This window comes from Trachinotus anak, unplaced genomic scaffold (genome assembly GCF_046630095.1).
Source record: "Trachinotus anak isolate AG129_WGS33_773 ecotype Australia unplaced genomic scaffold, CSIRO_AGI_Tana_v1 ptg000014l, whole genome shotgun sequence".
NCBI classification, from domain to species: Eukaryota; Metazoa; Chordata; class Actinopteri; order Carangiformes; family Carangidae; genus Trachinotus; species Trachinotus anak.
This window is the reverse complement of record NW_027273865.1, coordinates 11,369,838-11,391,552: the sequence shown is the minus strand read 5'-3', so window position 1 is coordinate 11,391,552 and position 21,715 is coordinate 11,369,838. Positions and strand designations below refer to the sequence as shown.

Below are 21,715 nucleotides of genomic sequence, written 5' to 3'. Positions count from 1 at the left end.
TGGAATGGTTACTTTCTTTAAATGTAAAGATGGACATCTTCATACAACACTGGGCGAGGATGGATGGAGTATGTCAAACCTCTGAGACCTGATTTTGTTGGACAATCCGCTAAAGAAACATCCATATTTTTTAATTAATTAATTTTTTCCTCATTGTATTCTCTTTGATGTTCAAATACTTTACTGTAAACATGTAATATATGTAACTGTGTAAAACCAACCGCTACAAGCAGTTTTTATTTATTTTGTTTGTTGTTTCCCTGTACCTCTCTCTCTGGATGTTGGAGGTATAATGTGTCTCTTTTATCACAGTTCTCTCATGAAAATGAAAAGAAATAAACAATGTTTCAACCTAAATGAAAATGAGGCTGAGAGACTATTTTTGGTACAAAATACTATGTTACTGTGATTTATATATTTATTTTTGTCTTTAAAAATGTACCATATTTTTTTCTCATTGCTTTTATATCATTTGTTATGCCTTTGGTTATAATGCCATTGAATTTTGAAAGGAAAACTTCTAATTACATGTTCAACTTGAAGGTTGATTCTGAACCTTGGAAATAATAATTTGAGAAACCTCTTGTCAGCTTTCAAGTGGCCTTCCCTTGTGAATAGCATTTGCTCAGTTGTCATGAAGAGAATGAAATATGTATACCTTAGATAAATAAATACCTTATGTTTCATATTCATATTAAATATGTAATTTTAAGCAATTACAGCTATGTTACACTGCATTGATAATTATCAATTAAACAGATAAGTATGCTTCACAGGAGTTACTGAATGATATTCAGTCACAACCCAAAGTGTTAGACATCGTGTTGATCCCCAGTGTTTTTACATTTCATCCTGAGGGGTCATCAATATATGTACCAAAATTCATGGCAATCCATCCAATAGTTGTTCAGATATTTAACTGGATAAGAGAAAACTGGCCTGTTATAGAGGCTAGATAAAAAGTCAGGAATCAACAAAAATCATAAGACTTCACTGTCTGAGCAGTATCAATGTTAGAACAAACTTTCATGTCAATCCAACCAGTAGTTTGGTTTCTGTCTGGATCAAATTTGTGGATCAACAGACTGATATTGCCATCCATATTTGATTGATTAACCTTTTCAGCTCTCAGAGAATCAGAGGGGAGTAATAAAAAAGCATTGTCATCCATGACATAAAAGATACAAATGAGATACTGTGTGATATTTGGTCATGTATGGTAAAAAGATCTCATAACTGTGTTGAAATATTGTTTTGCATACACTGCTCTGTGAAACTTCTTTGAGATAGATTTGGCTCCAGTTACATTACAATACTTTGGGGAAGGAGTGGACATGTTTTAGAGATATGATCAGCCAAAATCTTGTAAAACCTTGTAGTAGGTCAGAGCTCACTAAACATCAAACATCCTAATATGATATTAATCCAAAACAACTGGCAAGTGATGAATCATTTAATCTAAGTTTGCAGTGAGTGGATATAAATAATAAAGTTAAGTTTGCCTTTGAGCATGTTTATAATTATGTACTACAAAATAAAAGGCATAATCGAGAGCATAAAGTGCCATAATAAGTCCGACAAACTCTATAGTAAAGCATGCAAGTTCATTCTTAACCTTGTAAGTAGTGGTTAAACAAAACAGTACCAACTAAAGGTCCACTCACTAGCATTTTTGGGGCATTTAACCACATCACATGATCTTCATCAGCAGATGTAGTGTGCTCAGTTGTCATGAAGGTGGATCTGCTTACATAAAGGTGTTAGGATTTTATCCAAAGCATTTTTAGGATTTCTTGTCGACCTTGGCCTGATGATAAAAGAGGATCTCCGCTAATTTTGTGTCACATATTAAAAAATAAGCTTACATGTCAGCAGATCCATCTCCTGTCTTGATGATAATTCAGTGTCTCAGTGAATCTAAATCAAGCTATATTTTCCCACAAGAACAAATTGCTCACTAGGATTAGATTTTACATTTCCCTAATTCCCAAAGAACGGTTTTGCAATGTGGTTCCACAAATTATGTGCATAATCCTTCCACAGGCAGGTCTGCACATCTTAATGCACTGTGTACAGGTTTTGGCATCGTCACCAGACTGCACGGTGCAGTTTATGGAAATTTTCAGGGGTTTGACATGTTCATGTCACATCAACAGGAGGAGATATTGTGAGGTTTTAGGTAGCTGAATAGTGGTGAGTCTTCATGTGGCTGCGAGCAGGCTAACGTGAATGCACAAAGGACTCCCACTGCTCAAGCATCTCTTATTAAAACCTAAAACAATAATTCATCTGAAGATTTTTTTCTATTATTTTCACTGTGCTATGTTCTGTACTTGCTTGGGTGAATATTCATATCTAACTTCATTAACTGCGCAAAATGTTGTCAACAGAGAATAAAGAAGAGCTTATGATGAAAAATGATCCAAATTTAGATCACCCAGTGACTGCTCAAAAACCAGCACAAGGTGGTATTTCTGTCTGCATGTCTCATGCCATTAGCATGTGCTGTCTTCTCAGAATTAATGTTACTTTGATCATTTTGTGCTGCTGTAATAGGAAAAGACAGGTCTGATATACTAAATGAAGGTTTTACAACTGCCTCTCCTGCCCCATTGAGTTTTAACCTGAGAATGCAAATCGACCTCATGAAAACCAAGTGATTTCATGGTTCACTGACTGCTACATAAGCATATGGTCTGCAGTCTCCAGGAAAATGTATTATACAGGAGGCGGTATACATATGAATCTTACCTTAATCCGTAACTATTCGTTTTGTAACCATTCAGTCATACTTGGTGCTCTTGTACATCTCTGCTACAGCATCAGAGTTTGCTGCATTATACTCTTTGGTATCATTTAAAAACTCTGGGGAATTCAGGCGACTTTCTGCTATATTATGCCATCAGTATTTACAGTATGTAGAAAAGACATGGTCCTCTGTTCACAAATTCAAGCATGAAGATTACAAGGGCTTAGTACGACAAGTATTAGCATATCCTGTTACATACAAGGCTCTAAGCAGGGTTATGACAGAGTAATGGAGCTGCATTTAGCTGGTTGAAATTTTATACAATTAATTGAATACTGGAAAAAAAAAAACGCAATAAAGCTTTGGCACCTTTGCTGCAAAATCCTTTCGCAGAGATCAATGATTCTGAGGGATTCTGACTCAACAGATTTGAAGGCTGAGGAGAGAAAAAAGCTTTTATTATTTTTACTATCCCCTCTCCACCAATAAAGTGGGAGGGCAAAACCATTTTACAGAGCCCCAAGCACGAGCGTAATTTGCTAAATGAATGTGACAACTTGTCTGTAAACAAGAGCTGGGACTAACTATGAATCACACTTGCTAGCCAGATATTTTTCCTTATTTACCATCTGCAAATAATGTCAGCGTTGTGCCCGAGCGCTGCCAGAGCTGTCACTTTGACAGGCTGTGGAGGTGGTGGTGCTGCAGTCACCAACAAAACAGGTTAAAAAACAAGTGCTCTTCATTTCCTTCCCCTCATAAAAACATCCCAATTCTCCCCAGCCTGGTAAATACTCAGACATCTGTAATTTGTGTCTCACTCTTGAATTTATTGCCAACCATAACAGGATTTGTCTTTCAAGACAAGAGTCAGGATGAAGAGACCAAACAGGAGAGGAGAGGGTTGATAAGATCGTTTGCAATATGTCAAAGGAAGAATAAAGAGGGTTTATCTGATTTCCTCAGCTCACTCTCATTTCACTGGAGCTGAATCACAAAAATTAATTTATTTCTTTTTCTTTTTTCACTTTTTGCTACAACAAATGAAAGAAACTATGCAGCACTATAGGAATAAAAATCAGTCACATTAGGTACAGAAGTTGAGTTGTGCTTCTGCAAACCATTTCATTTTACCTCTATTCAGTCATTTGGTGCAGTAGTCACATACAACTCAGTGACATGTTCTTTCATATATTTCATTGACTACACTTACTATAGGTTTTGAGATATTCCTCCATGCCTCAGATCCTGTCTGTGTTTTTCCTGTGTTCTGACATAGCATTCATACAGCAAAAGAGAAAGCTAGACACTGACTTATCTTAATACTAAAGGTGGAGTATTTGTTCAGAACAAACTAACCTGGAGCTCAAAACTTGAGCCATTTGTCTTATTAAATATGACCTCTGTTTTTAGTTATGCTAGTTGCATTACTCTATGGCAATGAAGGTCTGTCTATCCAGAATGAAATATCTCAACAACTATCAGATGAGCTGTAATGAATCTGTGCACATTCACATTCAGTTTCCCCTCACAGGATAAACGGTATTAACTCTGAAGATCCTCTACTGTGGTTTCTGTCGAAATACCCGCCAAACCAATCACAGTCCCATCAGCCTCAGCTGTTGTTTGTTTAATGAAAATTAGCATATATTAACACACTAAGTTCAACTAAGATGGTGAACATGGTAAACATTATAACTGCATATCATCAGCATGAAAACAACACAATACTGACATTAGTCTTTAGCTCAAAGGACCGCAATGCCAAAGTACTGTATAGCCTCACAGAACCACTAGCATGGCTGTAAAGAAGTCTTGAAGTCTTGTTAAATGAGAAAGAGAAACATAATATTGTGGATAAAAATGAGACACTATCAGTGGCTGATGTTATCTCTTTACTTAAGTGTATGTTCTTGTGAGCCTACGGGCAATTTAGAGTCAGCAATTAACCTAATGTGCATGTCTCTGGACTGTGGGAGGAGGCCAGAGTACCCAGAGGGAACCCATGCAGACATGAGGAGAACATGCAAACTCCACACAGCGAGGCCCCAGACCCCAGGTTTGAACCCAGAACCTTATGAGGTTCTTGTGGGCATACAAGCATACAACATATAAATGTACAGCTATGCTTTGTGTTTTTGTCATACCTTGTTTCCTAGAAACTATGTTTGTATAGTACTGTTATGCAACAGCAAATAAGTTTTGAGGAAACATATTGCAGCTTGGATAATGTTGTTCATGAACATAATAAGCAAACAGTGTTGTTAAACATACCTGCCAAGTCACAAAACACATCTACAAAATGTTACCTGACAGCGCATTTCATTTCTTTTCACATACCAACAGAACAAATACCTATATAACACAATACAACACAAATGTAACAGAAAAAAAATGCATTTGTATTACATGAATGCATTTCTCAGAAAACTGGGTTGCTTTGTTTGTCAGTTAGTGTCCGCCTGAACCTCAACTTCTCCTTTGGACCTCAATTTATAAAAGGCTAGAACGAGCTTCATTACTTTCACCTGTTAACTGTTAAATGTGTTCATATTAAAGCAGTTAGTTTCTCACATAGTTAAAAAAATTAGGTAAATAAGCCACCGTCTGACTCATTTGGTCTCTTACAAATGCATGAGCCAGACCCTGGGCTCATCAATAAATAACAAAGAAGTTGAAATAAAAACAAAAAAAAAACAGGTTGGAAGTTTCTACAAAGTCTCACTGTACATCTTGGAAATGGAAAAATCTTTGCCAGCTCCTTAAAACAAATACTGAGAACCGCCAGCCTCAAAACATCAACTATTAATCACATTTGAAGCTTTGTGCCTAAGAGTGAAATACCCATAACACCTCACTGCCCTGCATGGTCTCAAATTACACAATCAAAGGGAGCTTTTGTATCAAAACCGAGTTTAAGTGGGGCACAACTTCCACATACTTCACTGAAATCTTAAATTCAGTTTCAGCCCAAGCACCAAAAGTATTTTTTCACTGAAAATGGCATTTTAGGATCAACTATCTTCAGAAAAAAAAAGTTCATTCAACATCTTCGGCAGACAGGGAACTAAGCTTTTCCTGTCCTTCACTGCAAACATAACAGAAAACAACAACATCTCTACCCCATTCATTACTGTTAATTTATTGTTAATCTGCGGAATTCAGGATGTATATATTCATCATTTGCAAATCCTAGGCTTTTCATGTTTACATTAATTACAATAAATAACTACTTTGAATGAATGCTCTGTCAGAATACAAATAAAGATGAATGTTCAAATGTTTCAAACTTAAAAGTTAAATGTTTTTGCAGGAAGTGTGGATATTTTAAAAGAAATTAACTGAATATGAATTTCCACCAGCCTACATATTCCTGAAGCTACAGTACATTGGCTGTCCAGGTGCCAGATGCATAAAACTCTGTGTAGATTCATGACTAAAACTATGCGTACGCACAAAACCAGAAATATATGCATACACATTCTTTTCATCATAATTATAATGGCGTGCATATGCATTGAGAAATTGGGCGCATGTGCACAAGCCTCATTTCTACTCTCACAATTAGCCATAAATGGATGAAGACACACCCTTAATACAGACAAAAACACTGTCTGTGCCATAAGTTCACCGATCGTTGGTTGGATTGCAAACAGGAGCTCATCAGTAAACTTTAGTACAATAATTCCACCTGTAATTTCCTGTTTTACTCTTAATTTCATTTGTTGGGACAAGATATTAGGCTCTAGACAGGCGTCCGAAATTGTGATTAAATATTAAAATAGTATGGAAACAGTTTACAAAATGCCTCACAGTAAATAATGAGGATATAGTATTAAATAATGCTAAAGGAAACATTGAGCACACAAACACATTCATTTATGTTTATGAATTGTCAAGTTCTCTTTTCTGTGTAAACACCAAAACTTATAATGATAATAATGAATGAACCTCCTCTTTATTTTGCATTTTCACTTCACTGTATCTAATTTGGCTCACTCTAAAAAAACATGTGCACCCATGGTCAGTCTCACCACATATCCTGTGTTTATAAATACCAATTCATATGCGGGAAAAGGCGTACACACAGTTTTTGTGTTTACACATTATTTATGCATCTGGCCCCTGGTCTTGATTCCTGCACTTGGGTACATTTATCTCTGTATGTATTATTGATATCCTCAGGAGATAATGTTACAACAAGGTTCTCAGGATCAATCCAGCTCAGATGAATTTCTGTTTTTTCAGGAATCTCAGTGACTCCTTTTGATGCATTCGACAGTTGTAAACATATGTAAACTGCTGGCATGGCTGAGCCGTCCATCTATAATGGATATGGAGTCGCATGGGGTGGAACAAGTCACCTCGAGTGAGATACTAGGACTCTATGAAATGTTAAAATGGGCCTCTCCAAATATGTTCTGCATTTCCATGAATAATATCCAGAGCTTAGAGTATGAAAATGTCAATCGCTCTCTGCCAGGCCTTCAGAGATTTCAGAGTGCAATGAGAAAATGTTTTTCTTAAATGTATGTCACTCTGGAGATCTTCTGCACCTAGTTGTGCAGTCATTCAGTATTTCATAACCTGGACTAAATCTTCTAAACCCCAAGATGTGAAGTATGTCATTGATTGCAATATAGGACTTACAAAAAAAAAAAAAATTATAGAAACTGTATATTTCTCCAAGGTTTTGCAAAGTGCTGTTTCCCCAAACTGCTACTTTCTATGAATAATAATGTGCTGAGAAGTTTAAATTGAGTTTAAGTCATTCCATGGCTTGTAGATGGTTTTCCTTGAGCTCCCCTTGTTGCTGTTTGTGCTTGTGATTGCTCTGTTTGAATCCCTTTTGATCTCGGTGCAACAGTTGACACCACAGACCAGGTCATCCTGCCTGAAAGCCTCGAAAAAAAGGGTTTGTCACAGTTACTGCCTTTCAAATGGTTCAGACCATAACTTGCTAGATCATTTCCTGCTGTTGGAGGTAGTGCATCATCTGAACTGTATTTCATATTTGGTCTTTCCCATAGATTGATTTTGGCTTCTTTCTTAATGAAACACTTTTTATGAGCACGCAGAAAGCTTTTAATCAATGTGCAAGAACTGTTTGCAATAAGGCTCTCGCTGTTATTGAATTATTCAGAAAAAATGTTCTGTCAATACATCATGAAAGCCAATATAAAATGTTCAATAACATGGGCAACAGAAGAATCAAACCTTTCAACTAATGAGTAAGTGTAAATGTGCTATTTTTTAAGGCCATACTAATTTCCACTGTATTTAAGTCTGCACTCTCAGGTACTCTTGATGAGGATCCAACTTGGTCACATCATTTGCAAAACAGGATATCTGTTTCTGCAGTGAACACCCACTATTTCTACTAGTGCCTTTAAAATGCACTGATAATGTGCTCAAAAAATCTTTGCAATAAAAAAGAAGTCCATATCTATTCTGTTATAAAATGATTAGAACTGAATCCTCTGTCAAATTATAGCAGTAGATTCACACTAATGATTTGCTTCCAGATATAAAGTGATATATCCAATATAACATATATCACTAAACTGCAAGTTAATGATAATGAATCTGGGATTGCTGAATTCTGCCCACTCATCTCTATTAATCCCAAAAAAAAAAAAAAGGAAAAAAAATTACACTGGAAATTCCTGCTAGGTCTGTGCGTTACAATCTAGTGGATTTTTACTCAGATCTTTTTCTAAGACCAAGATGTAAGAACTCTTCCGTCTTGTTTCCTCTGCTGAAAGTACTGATAAAATATGGTCTTTTCCAACCTGAGGAAAGTTATCTGTGCTTTTATTTCATCTCATTTTCATCACCACAGCTCTTAACACCAGTTGGAAATCTACAGTCAGGCCAAATACAAGTTAGGATTATAGTACCCCTAATTTAGTGGTTTTATAGTGGAGCTTCCACAGTTTTTCAACTGGTACTAATTTGTGACTTTTCCCTTCAAGGCTCTATGACCATAAAAATAGTTTAGGAGGGTAATATTATAAGCACTGGAAAAATACCTCTCAAAACACTTCAGACATCCATGCTGTTTATACTCAACTTCTACTTCATCCTAACCTTCTTATTTGACTTAAAATTTCAAATATTCTCTTTTGTAATCATACATTATAGTATTATATATCAGGGTTGTGGTTTAGATTGTGTTCTAAAAAACACTGACACACAACCTTGTTTTATTACTTGCCGCTGTGTTCAATACATGGGTGCAAATCATGATTCATTTAATTATCAATTAATCTCTCCATTATTTGTATCCCTGGCTGAGAATCTGTTTAGTCTAAAATGTCAAAAAATAGTGAAAATGTGGCATCAGATTGCAATTTCACAGAGTTTTCAAATCATCCAATTGCATCCAATTATCCCACAAAAATATTCAAATTACAATAATATAAAACAGAGAAAATCAAATGAGGATGTGTGGTATTTACTCTTGATAAATGGCTCAAATTATCTATTGATCAACAAAACTGTTGTTGATTAATTTTCTGCCAGCTGATTACTTAATTAATAGAGTAATAGCATTATATTATAGTAATAGCATTATACACCTTGTCACAGGAGCTGCTCAGAACCTGCAGGACCCTTTAGAGACATGGCATTGCAATAACTCAGTAAGCTTTGTACATTTGCAAGTTCAGTTGCAGCTTTTTTCAAGTTTAAGGAAAAAAAGTGTATATAACATCTTTAGTTGCACAGTTGAGAACTGGTATTTTTGGGGCAACACACTGAGTCTGGCAGATTCAAAATGTTCAGGAGTAAGACAGATTGTGTGAGCTCTGTGATTTTGGGAGAAGTGAAGTGAGTCTCATTTTCATTTGCACTGTAAAAATTATGATGATTTAAGAGAGTTACTCTTCCATGAAATGCTCGAACAAATCCTGAAGTATGCTGGAGCACAGATGATCAAAACTTAAAGTAGTTGTTCAGTTGTGAATTTACCAACTTTGTCTCAAAAGCCTGGGAGAAGGCAAGATGGACTACTTATACAGTACTTTTTCTAATCTTTCTTGTATTATATAGTTTATGCTGTCATCAATAATGCAGACAATGACAGTTTGAAAATCTGATTCGGAATAGGGTTTCTGTGCTTTTGGGCTTTTTTGTAGTGTTGCTTATATATAATATATTGCTTTCCAGTATTTTAAAAACCTTACTCCTCACTTGAAGACAATATATAACAATAGACAAGCAGAGAAGTCCACACACAGACTTGAGTATTGCAGAGCAGAGCGTGACCGTGAGACAGAGGCCGGTGATTAGCCCCATCCACTGGGAAAAAGTCAGAAAGTAATGCCTTGGAGTGATGACAAGCAGAATATGTGGATGGTGCACTGAACCATCACGTACACGTCACCTGCTGTAATGGTGTTCACTTGATTAATTGAAGCTAACGTGTCTGATTCTTGAAGCTTAAACACTTAGGTTTGCTCTACATATGTGATTAAAGGTCAGCTCACTCCAATTTATTTGCCAAAAAGGAGAGGACACAGGGGAACAAGCACAGGCTGGGAATTTAATCAGTGTGGCACCCTGATGCTGAAAGCTGGTTCTGCTCTGTAAGCAGCCTCCTGGTTCGTGATGACACTCACATCTGAATAAGTGCAATAGTGTGTGACTAATGATCAGTGACTGAGACAAACTCCTATCATAACACAGTGACACGTTTTGTTGACAAATATTTAGTTAGGACAGACAATGTTGATTAATGTTAAGAGTTACGGTCATTTCAATTTCAGTATACTTTAAAAACATGTTTCAGTTAGATGATATCTACAGATTAGCCTGCTCAAATCTTCCCACTGGGACATAAAGTGTTTCCCAAAACAACAAAAAGAAAAAGAAATTCAATAGATTCACAAGAAGGACTTTCATAGTCAGACAGAATAAAAGCAAGAAATTAGAGTAGGTTAGAGGAGTTATTAGTCCATTTATTTGGGAAATGTCTCTGTTAAAACTGAGTGGACTTCACCTTAGTTTGTGTCTGTAAGTCCCTTGATGACAGCATGCACTCAGAGAACGATTAAATCGACATTAAAATAAATTATTCTCCAGCCTGCAGTCTGGCTTTGAAGAGTATATACGTTTAATGGCTGTGACTGTCAAGTGTGGAATGTGTGAAATGACTTCTGCAACACGTTACGTTTATAGTGGGGGAGGATTTCTTTTTTGTTTCATTAGAGATTATATTCCTGAGTCCATCACTTACCAAGTCGCTATGATGTTGAAATGTTGATAAAAGTGGGTGAATTTAAATGAGGACGATTTTATATTTAAAAAGAGCTTTGTCACAGATTATGCACCGCATTTGACAGAGATTTACTATATTTCATACCCTGCACTGTGCAACATCTTTAAGATTTGTAAGCTGTAAAAGTCTTACTATATGTTTTAACTTAAATCGTTGGTGTACCTGTTTACAGTGCAGCCAAACAAACTCAGACCATCAAAATAAAGAAGTCAGACAATAATTGGCCACTGACCATTTTTATCTAGATGCATTTTTTAATTAACCATTTTAGTTAGTGCAAATCTCTGTGACAAATACACTGTTTCTACTGGTTACCCCACATCAAAACCCATCCCGTGTCTCACCATTTGAGCTCTTTTAATTTGAGTCAGCAGCAGTAAGATGTTCCCTTTGCATTGGGGGTAATTTCTGAGATCTGATCTCAGATCAGCAGGATAGCAACATCTGTCTTTATCTTTTATCACAAATCGTTGTTTAAATTATGTGACAGTGCAATGGTTAAGGTTCAGTTAAGTTAAAACAGCTCGGTTAGGTTTAGGGAAAGATCAGGGTTCAGCTTAAAATAAGCACTTCATTAAGGGGAGGGCACCTTCGTCGACATAAACAGGTTGTTAAGTATGGAATGAATGAGGTCATGATTTAAAGAAAACAACGAGTGTTGGTTGGAGGCAGAAAACAAACAGCTCCTGTGTTAAAGTGCTGTGTTTTGTTGACACATCCATCCACCTTGACCTCGTCCCTACACAGACTTTCTTGCTCTGAAACACCATCACCAGACTTCCACCTTTGCTCACTAGAGGGCTTTGTCATTTGATTATAAACACATGTCGTTTTGGTGCACTTGCTAAAACAGCTAATGCTTTCATTCTTCTTTGGAGCACAGTCTAGCTGGATTACATATATGCATTGATTTCCTCTGTATTATTTTTGCATATAAAGACAATTTCAGTCTAACACAGGAATGGCGGACTCAACCACTGTGAATAAAAACTATCAATTAAAGTAGTAATTGCTGAATGTAAATACAATGAATGGGTATTTTTCAGATTTTTTTTTAAATCATAAGGATTATACATGTGCAAAAATTGACTGAACGGTATAGACAGCTAGTCATGGAGATGTGAGCATTAAAACCCAAAGAAATGCTTCACAGAGAGGGTATTCAACCATCTTCCCCTTTTCTGGCAGTCACTACAGCAAACCTCACATCAGCATGAATGAAGGAACAGCAGTGAAGAAAAATGACATGCTGTGATGCCTGGAGAGAGATGTCCTTCATGGGCTTCAATACAGCAAATGGTATTATTATCTGACTACTGCATTCTGTTATTTCCCTCACCTCTTTCCTTGTTGTGCCCGCACTGTGATGAGGAAGCAGTCATATTTCACCTCGTTATTTACATATAGCTGTAATAATCCTCTGTGTTCCTTCCCCTTCACATTCATTTTGATATTCTACAGTATTTACGACTAAGGGCTTTGCGGCGCATACCCAATACGGGCGGAGGGTAATGAATAAATTAAGCATCAGGGTGAAGGCAAGAGTCCTACTCAGAGGTCACATGTATTTTGCTGCCATTTTAAAACCTGGCAGATCACTGAGTAATATGGCAGAGGAATACGTCCAGTCAGAAGCAAGTGAGCGGATGTAAATGGGCAGCCATTGGGGAGCACCTGAATAATTTATACCCCCCACCCCCACCCCCCTTGTTGTGCTGCACAATCAGGGGAGGTTTATTTCAAACAAAGGGAACATGATGTCTGTTATGAATTTCTGTTCTGCTTTGTCTCACACTGTCATGTTTGTATTTGCCATTTTCATCTGCATTAGATTTATTTTATTTGATGTATCAAACTGCTGACATGTAGTTGTAATTGTAGAAAGATGTATTTTAGTGTGCTCTTAATCTAACTCTCATTTTTCTGCAGCCTAGGACATCCCACTACGTCTCTCTCCAGATATGCCAGGTCTCATTGACACAATTCTCGAGAGAAACTCACAGCGTGATCTGTTAAACATGGCACTTCATACTAAGACGCTGTTTGCCTTTTCTTACCAAAACTCCACCCGCACAGTTGACTGCATGTATTATCTCTTCTGCAGTGGCTCCAACATGCCACAGAAAATACACAATTTAAAGTATATAAGTTAAGGAAAACAATATAAATGCGTCATACAGTGTCTACACAGCAACTTTTTCTCTGCTGCCACACCTTCTTCTGTGTACAACAACACATTACATTTCTCTATAGGTCAATGGCTGCAAGCTCAAATTACTGTCTGAGATGGCTTTGTTGGACAGTGAAGAGAACGACTGAAAGAAAAAGAGACAGAGCAGCTACTTACAGCACTGATACAAACAGCACATGAAACCTTAAAGTGCCTTTTTGTGTTGTTATTGTGTCTGTCATGTCATTCACAAAAGATTATAGTTCTCAAGTCCTGTGCCATGTTTAGTCTTGTCTGTTGCTGTGACAGTCTGATTGTTGCATGTGTGTGTAGATGTTTGTTCTGCAATGGTTTCACGAGGTTTTAGCTGAATGCTGAATGTGCTTTGATGTTGTTTCGTCTGCTTGTTTGTTCTTTTTAAATGTGTAACATCAACATGCTCGGGGATTACAGATGATAATTAGTCTTTTGGCTAAACCTGATACGTTTATATAATATTGATGTTAATTAATATGTGTCGTTTGTGTGCCAAATGAATAAAGTAAATCTTGAATGTTATGCCAATACTGTGTTTTTCAAGCATACAAAATTACTGTAGCTGAGAAAATGCCTCTTCCTTTCTACTACAACATCCAGAATTCACTGCAATCAGTGAAAGTCTCCCAACTGACCCCTCACCTTGCCATACTGCCACCCAGTTCCAGTTCATCTCCTGCTCCAGCTGAATGAATGTGGCTTTAATTCTGTATTTTCGCATACATTAGTGTACAAGCATGTGACAAATGTACAAACACAATAATTTTCCACAACAGCGTCAAAATCATTACTTTTGTGCAGATGGAAAAGGTTAATAGAAATAATGAACCTCCCCATAATTGATAATACTAATTAGTTGCATTCATACATTTCTAGTCATGTACAAACACATTGTAGAAAACGTTTCAGAAGCACTTACTCAGCAGGTAGCTACACTAGTTTTCCTGTTGGCATTGGCTGTTTCCTTCAGCCTATTTTTAAAAGATAGTTTCAAGCCGTTGTTACACACAGCTGCACTCTCGGGCCAGTGAAGCCAGCAGCATGACTCAAGGATAAACCAATAGACACAAGCAATGCCACAAGGAATGAGACATCACTACCAATTACTTACTATGTTTACAGGGCCAGTAATAGTAGTACATTAGTTTGTAAGAATACATTGTTTGAATTGTGTATGAGGCTAATCAGCACAAGGGATCTAACTGATACAAATACATCATGGATATAAAAGGTATCAATATTTTTTTTTTTTCCACTTTGTTGATCTGTCACCCACTTATTACCTGACTGCCATTAAACTTACACACCTTCCTCAGCAGTATTTATGCTTTCTAGTGACAGTAGTGTATACAATGGTTCATAGATCCAATTTGAAATCAAAAATTATAGATTTTCCTAAGTATTCAAATAATGCCTATTGGTGCATCTGCACCTAAAGTTACAGATACAGTTGATTCTTTACTATTCAATAAATGTAGGTACCTGGTCATGTTTTCCTAGCAGCTAAACTCATAAATATATCAAGAATATAAACAGCAGAAAACAATTTGGCACATGCAGCCTAGTCAGTTTCCAGCACATTGTAGCGTAGTCCTGGCCCGCTTCCAGTGTAAATCTGACCACAGATACATACATAGACACATAGAAATGCAGATAGCTTTGTGAAATAAACAGATAAAAACAGTAGCTTTGTGTTAAAACTAATTGGCTTATTGACTGCGTGATAGAAAATTTTACACAGAAAAGTTTTACACACAAATTGCATTTTCCCCGACTCCTAGGTGACTATCAACAGTCTAAAAATCCATATATATTTACAATGAAATAATTGAGGAAAAAGCACCAGATCCTCACACTGGAGAAGCTGCAATCAGAGAACATCTGGGATTTCTGCAAAAAACATGACTTAAACAAATGCTTTGCTGATTAATTTTTTGAAAATCTCTTTTTCACAATATGATCAGGTATATTACAATAAAAACCCTTTGTCTGTGAGCTACTGCTGGTTTTCGCACTTGAGGGCCAACATGTTGTCAGTATGGTTTCTAATTCTGGAGACACCTCCCTCAGAGGTGGGCCAACGAAAACTGAGGAAACACAGACTGCAGCTGAAGCTGGGGTGAGCTCTCAAATCACAGAACTCTGTGAGAATTTTTATGTCAGACTTTCACTTTTATGTCATATTACAACAAAAGGAGCCAGGCTGAAAGAGGCTGCTGATCCTCTGATAATTCAGACGTACAAGACTGTGCCAGAAAGAATTTCTTTGTAATGTAAATATATGTGGATAGCCTATAAGTACTGTATCTACTAGGCCTATAAATACTATATATAAAGATACTATAAATAATGAATATATGTAAATTTAATATATAAAAAATAAATTATCATATTCATTTGATAATTTATGGATTACAATCAAAATGAAAGGAGAGATTCACATTTCACTGTAGTTTTTAACAACGATCCAAGAGGATTACGTGTCATTTGCAGCTTGTCTTTGGGATCAGGCAGCGATTTGCTGCTGCGTGAGATGGTAAGTCTTGCTGCACTGCACATGTGGGCAGTGAATGAGAGGGATGTTTGCTCACCTCTCCATCATAATCTGCTGTTCATCAAAGAGATCTATTTTCTGCCCCCTTTGTACCTTTTCACTGGACTGCAAACTCTGACAAAGTGCCTGAGTCTGTGCTCTTTAATGATGATATATGGGAGTTATCCTGAGGATGTTGTCAAATCAGGGGATGTACTGTGGGTGTAAACCTGGGTGATGACACAAGGACAGTAAATAAAAAATATGGGGTTTTTTCCTAATTCAAAAAGATTATTTATTTATTTATCTAATGGAGTGCTGCTCTTAAAATGTCGGGAAACAATTGAAAGAAGTCCAAGGTGCTTTAATTCTGCTTTAACACTGACAATTAACCCCCATTTTCTAATATGTTTAACTATAATTGGGGGTGTCACAACTTGAGCCATTACCAGGAGAGGAGATCAAAGCAGTTCAATAAGTTTTTCAGCTGTAAAGTAGCGAGTAATGTCCCTTCATAAGTTTAGGATTTCAAGTAGCTTCAGATCATATTTGTCATTGATAGATAGGAAATGTGGTGCAAAGCTTGTTTAGTAAATTTTCCACAAACTGATTTTTGGTGCATTCTCAGACATCTATGCCACTGCGGTAATGAAGATTAATTCGAGAATCCTCAGACACACACACACACACACTCTTAAAAATGGATTCCACTGTGTGTGAAATTTAGCTGTTGTTCAACTCGCATTGCTTTGACACAGTGCATTTTCCAACAGCCATTTCTCAAACTGACACAGAATAAAGAAGGGTTGCGGCCTCCTCCTGTTTAATTATAGCGCCCTGAGAAAAGCAGCAGATGCCAACAAAAGACATCAAAACAGTCATTTGGATGAGGAGGAGAGTCTAATTTCAAAATTAGTCAAGAAGCTCCCTATTTTGGTGTGTTGATATTTTTGGTATGCTGAATGTGATCTCATGGAGGAAAATGGTTAATCAAAGAGCTCTTTTAATTTTGCAAGTTATTAGACTCCTCTCATTTCGTTTTTCTTTTTCCTGCTGAATGATAACACAAGAAAAACATTTAGTTTAGAACATGCAAGTCAGCTGCAAAATACTGTGGGACTGAAATCATTCAGTTTAATAAAAAGCAATAAATGTTAAAGTGATATATTCTGTATTTCACACACACATACACAAACGTATCCTCTGCATTTCTGGTTATAATCAATCATTTATAAAATACCTTCCTTAGGGCTTGTTAATTATTATTAAGAATTATGGTAATGATTTTATTCTATATAGAAAACACTGGGTATTTTCATAACCTGAGGTAATGCTAATGAAAGCTTTTGTCAAACTTAAGGGAAGGAGAACTGTTAAATAAGCATTTTAACAGCATCCCAGAGTATCAGGACTAATTAAATTATGTGATATTTATTTCCTTGTTTATTTATTTTGTTGCAATCTTATGTCTCCATCAAATGCATTTTAACTTTTTTGTTTACTGTGTTTGTGCTGTGGCTATGAGAAGACAGTTTAAGACAGTATCTGTGATTAAGTGTCACACAGATAAACTTGATGTGTTGTGACTACTGAATTGACACCTTTAAAAGCTTTGATTCTGAAAAAAAAACAAGGAACAAAGAAATAACATGCGTTCATTTTATATCTGTCTAGTTTGAGCAGGAAGAAATAAAATCAAAATCAGTATCCGTGCAGCGGTGAAAGCTCATTTTTTCCTTCTTTTACACATTTTTCTCATTAAAAAAACATTAAAATAAAATAATCTAAACCCAGTGTTCTCACACTATCACCATCCTCACATATAGCATCTAAAGACCGGAGGTGTATGTGGGGTGTAAATGGTTTTTCCTCTTAAAAACAACCCCATAAAGCCCACACGTTTGCACTAACAAGGACATGAAGAAGAACACATGAACCAGACTATCCACAGTAATGACTTTGTTCTGTGCAGAATCTCTGTATAAAACTGCTTTTAGAGGACCCACTAATGGAAGTATTGTCACCTGAATCTCACATGTAATAAATGGTCAAAGCTGTCTGACTCATTTCCTGCATTCCCCACCAAAAGAGACCAGAATCCCCTCCTCAGAGAATGCGAGGATGATTAATAATCTCATGACCACATCATCAACTTGTGTTTAATTTAACATCACACACCAAAATATTCTGTGTGGCTAATATGCTAAGATCTTAATCAAAATACCTAAATTAATTTGTTTCAAGGAATCTTAACAACCAGATATTCAACACAGCCCATCCTCACTGATAATATTCTGCTCATTTCATTAAAACATAAGAGGCTTTATATCCCTTTTCATGTCTTTTTGGGTATAAAATAATGGTTAATGCAGTGCTTTTTTTTCTCCTTAAATGTTTTGTTCATGCTCATACTATGGATTATTAAGTTTCTATTTCTAGCCAACTGCCAAATTAGCTGATATAGCCGATGTCTGCTTTGCTGTGCAGTGCTGTAGCCAGACACTCCCCCTGTGCAGGGAAACATCCTCCAGGACTGATAGTTCAAAGCAAGAAAAATCAATGTCCTCTCACTGTGCCACATTATGTAAACCCCAAGCCACCTGAAAATGATCAGTTTCAATATCTGCAGTGCTTAGCTGCCATGCCTGGCGTGTCTTGATGTCTCTCATTTACTATGATATGGTGTTCCATTACAACAACATATGGGCCTCTCAGAAATTTCTCATTTTTAAATGTAAGGATTGGCTTCTCAGCTTATTTTTATGGAAAATTTAAACTGGTGGTTGACAGTAACAAAATACATGCAAACTAAGTGACATATTTGTATTGATTACTTCCATATTATGCCACTTTATACTTCTACTCCACAACATTTAAGAGGGAAATACTTTACTTTTTACTCCACTACAATTAGTTTAAAGCTATTACTGTATTTACTTGTTACATGATATTTGGGTGTATCATTAAACAGCCCAACAGATTATAAAACACTTCAACTGACCTCCAACTCGACCAACCACAACATAAACAAGTGTTTAAATCAGAAGCAATATCAAACTTTCGATTTTTTTGCTCAAGTATAATTTTGAATGCAAGAATTTTACTTGTATTTCTTACTGCAGTGTTACTACTTTTAAATAAGTAAAGCATCTTCCTCCACTACTAACTCTTACAAGACAAAAAGATCTAGTTATTCTTGACACAGATAAGATGGCACCACTATCAGTAAGTACAACCCTACCAGATGATTATTGTAAAACACAAGAAAACTAATTTAGCCACGGTGCATCTAGTTACATAACTTCTTTGTGCACACATAACTTTTGTTTTAGGGCCTGGGAAAGTTGACACACAATTACCACTGTGGTGGCTTTTCATGACATTGATGAAGCTGTTAGTAAAGGGCTGAAAAAGCCACAAGTCAAATCTTTTAGTTCCATTACAGACTCTGATTTCTTACCGAATGAAGCAAAGAAAGAAATTTGTTGTCAAAAATAAAGCAAATGGGAAAACAATAAGGGAAAAAAGTCACAGTACAAAGCTTAGATAATTTTTTTTCTCTTTTTTTTGCAAGGGGCATTAATAAAAAACATGTCATTAAGAATATCCAGCTGCTCTATTCTCTGAGATATGATAATGTGCTCTCAACAGACTTTTAACAAAAGTAGCACACATGTGGCACTGGTTCATGTTGAGTTTATGTCATGTGAGAGTACAGCAGACGAAGCGCTTTCCTTATTCATCTGCAAACAGTAGCATGAAGACAGCTTGGTTTGCCCTAGAATAGCAGTAGTAGCACAAACATTCACCTACCAGGGATCCTCTTTAAGGTCTTATATGTGCTTAAAGGCAGCTCCATAAATAATTCCTTAAATGCAATATATAACTGTGATGAGATCTTCCCTTCCCTGAATCATTATTTACAGTAAGAAGCAAATTCCCTTGAATATCTATGACCAGCCACAAATTCCTATGAGAAATATCAGTGCTGTGCACGTTCATGAGTTTATCAAACCATCTATTGTATGTATTCTCAATCCGTGTTCACAGTAGCCCAGGGTGTTTTCTGCTGTTCATCAGAGGGGCTGTTTTCCCTATTGAGATAAGAAATTAAATCTGCAGGAGCAGAGGATGCTGGGTTTGCTGCAGGGTGGCGAAGCAGCAGCTCTGATAATGGAGCCGACTCCCATTGCGCAGGCTATGAGGCAAACAGCCGTGGCGCCAGCCCAACCCTGCCTATGTGAGAGGACAGCTAACAGTGTCATTCTGAGGAGGCTCGCTCGCTCGCTCTCCCTCTCTCCCTCTCTCTCTCTCTCTCTCTCTCTCTCTCTCTCTCTCTCTCTCTCTCTCTCTCTGTATGTGAACATGTGGTTAAATCTGCATGTGACAGAGATAGGAGGAAAAGAACGAGATGCTGTGTTCTTACTTTCCTCTGTGTCTGGATTTGAGTTAATATACGTAGGAGGGAAAGGACAGAAATGGGGTAAAACTGTAGGATTTGCCCTTGTGTTTAATGTAGTGAGAATATGCATGCATGGTGAGCCAAACACACTGACCCCATGGAATAAAAACTGAAGGATCGATTGAGTCAGAGGAGGGAAACATCTTCTTTTTCAGAACATTGTTATCAAAGCCTTTCCTCTCTACCCCTCTGCCCCATCACTTTCTGTTCATGCTCACAGTTTGGATGGGTAATGTGTGGTAGTATATTATGTAAATGTGAAAAGGGTTTTAATTTCAATTTGGGTACTCACCAGAATATTGTGTCGTTTTGGATGCTCCTCACGGGGTTCACTTCAAAGCAGTCTGCAGAGAGAAATAAACGGTCACACCTTAATGTGCAAGCACAAATAACATTGGGGGCCATACGGCACCAGTTGTAATAGTGTCAGAATCATAAAAAGGTTCAATTTATAGTTCAATCTTTGATTCCATCCCAGACTCAATACAAATGATTTGATATTTCTATAGTGGTGGAACAATCACTTTCTGCCCGAGGCCTCTCTGCCAGATCAAATTTAAAAAAGGAGAAATTCAAGCAGAAATATCATTTTACCTGCCTCCTTCTTTAAAGACGATTTCCAGCTTTATATGCAGAACTAATATTTGTCTTTAGCCTGTATTATGATTAACCTTGGATTGTACACTGGAACACTTGCCTTACCTTGCAGTTAGTTTTTTTCTTTCACATATGTAAATTTTTTCCATTACATCTATTAAATGCAATGAAAGAATTCAATGAAAACTGACTATTGAATATATAACATGTACTGTCCTTGTACAATACGGCATTTTACTGTACATTACTGCATTATTAATTTGTCTCCATTAAAAAACTTTAACACAAAGCTTAATAAAGCCTGGATAGATAGATAGATAGATAGATAGATAGATAGATAGATAGATAGATAGATAGGATAATATTAAAACATACTAATAAAGACATGTAAGATATATGTGCAATGGTAATGCTTCATTTAATATGAAATTTATAAAACTGTGCAAACAGTGTACATGGTTATAGGCGGTATAGTAAAGAACAGTCTATAAGGGGTGACCGTCTTGCAGCAGGCCTCAGAAACAACAGAGTTGGCTGAGACTTCAAACATATTGGAAGCATAACACATTAACTGAAGGTGCTTCTTAAGCTGCTCATCTGCTCTCCTCCTCCAGGCTGTCAAGGTGCACTCCTACAACAAAGCCTGCCTTACGGACCAGTTTAATGAGTCTGTTTTAATCACCAGCCATAATACTGGCTCCCCAACACACAACAGCACAGAAGAGTGCACTGGTCACCACATAGGACATGTGAAGCAACCTGTTGACCTGAGCCTTTACAGGAACTACAGTCCGCTCTGCCCCTTCCCATAGAGGACATCACAATTTTCTGACCTGCCCAGTTTTGTTGTTCAGGTGCACGCCCAGGAACTTCAGGTTTTCATTATC

The 21,715-nt window shown here is 36.8% G+C and overlaps 1 protein-coding gene across 5 annotated transcripts in view; it reads right to left on the bottom strand.

The window, feature by feature from the left end:
- Positions 1–21,715, bottom strand: part of lrfn1 (leucine rich repeat and fibronectin type III domain containing 1) — a 160,336-nt gene that overhangs the window by 30,500 nt on the left and 108,121 nt on the right. For all 5 annotated transcript variants that reach the window (XM_071495984.1, XM_071495983.1, XM_071495982.1 and 2 more), the window contains one exon: positions 20,524–20,575. The gene's annotated coding sequence lies outside the window, so the exon portion shown is untranslated. The remainder of the gene's footprint in view (positions 1–20,523; positions 20,576–21,715) is intronic.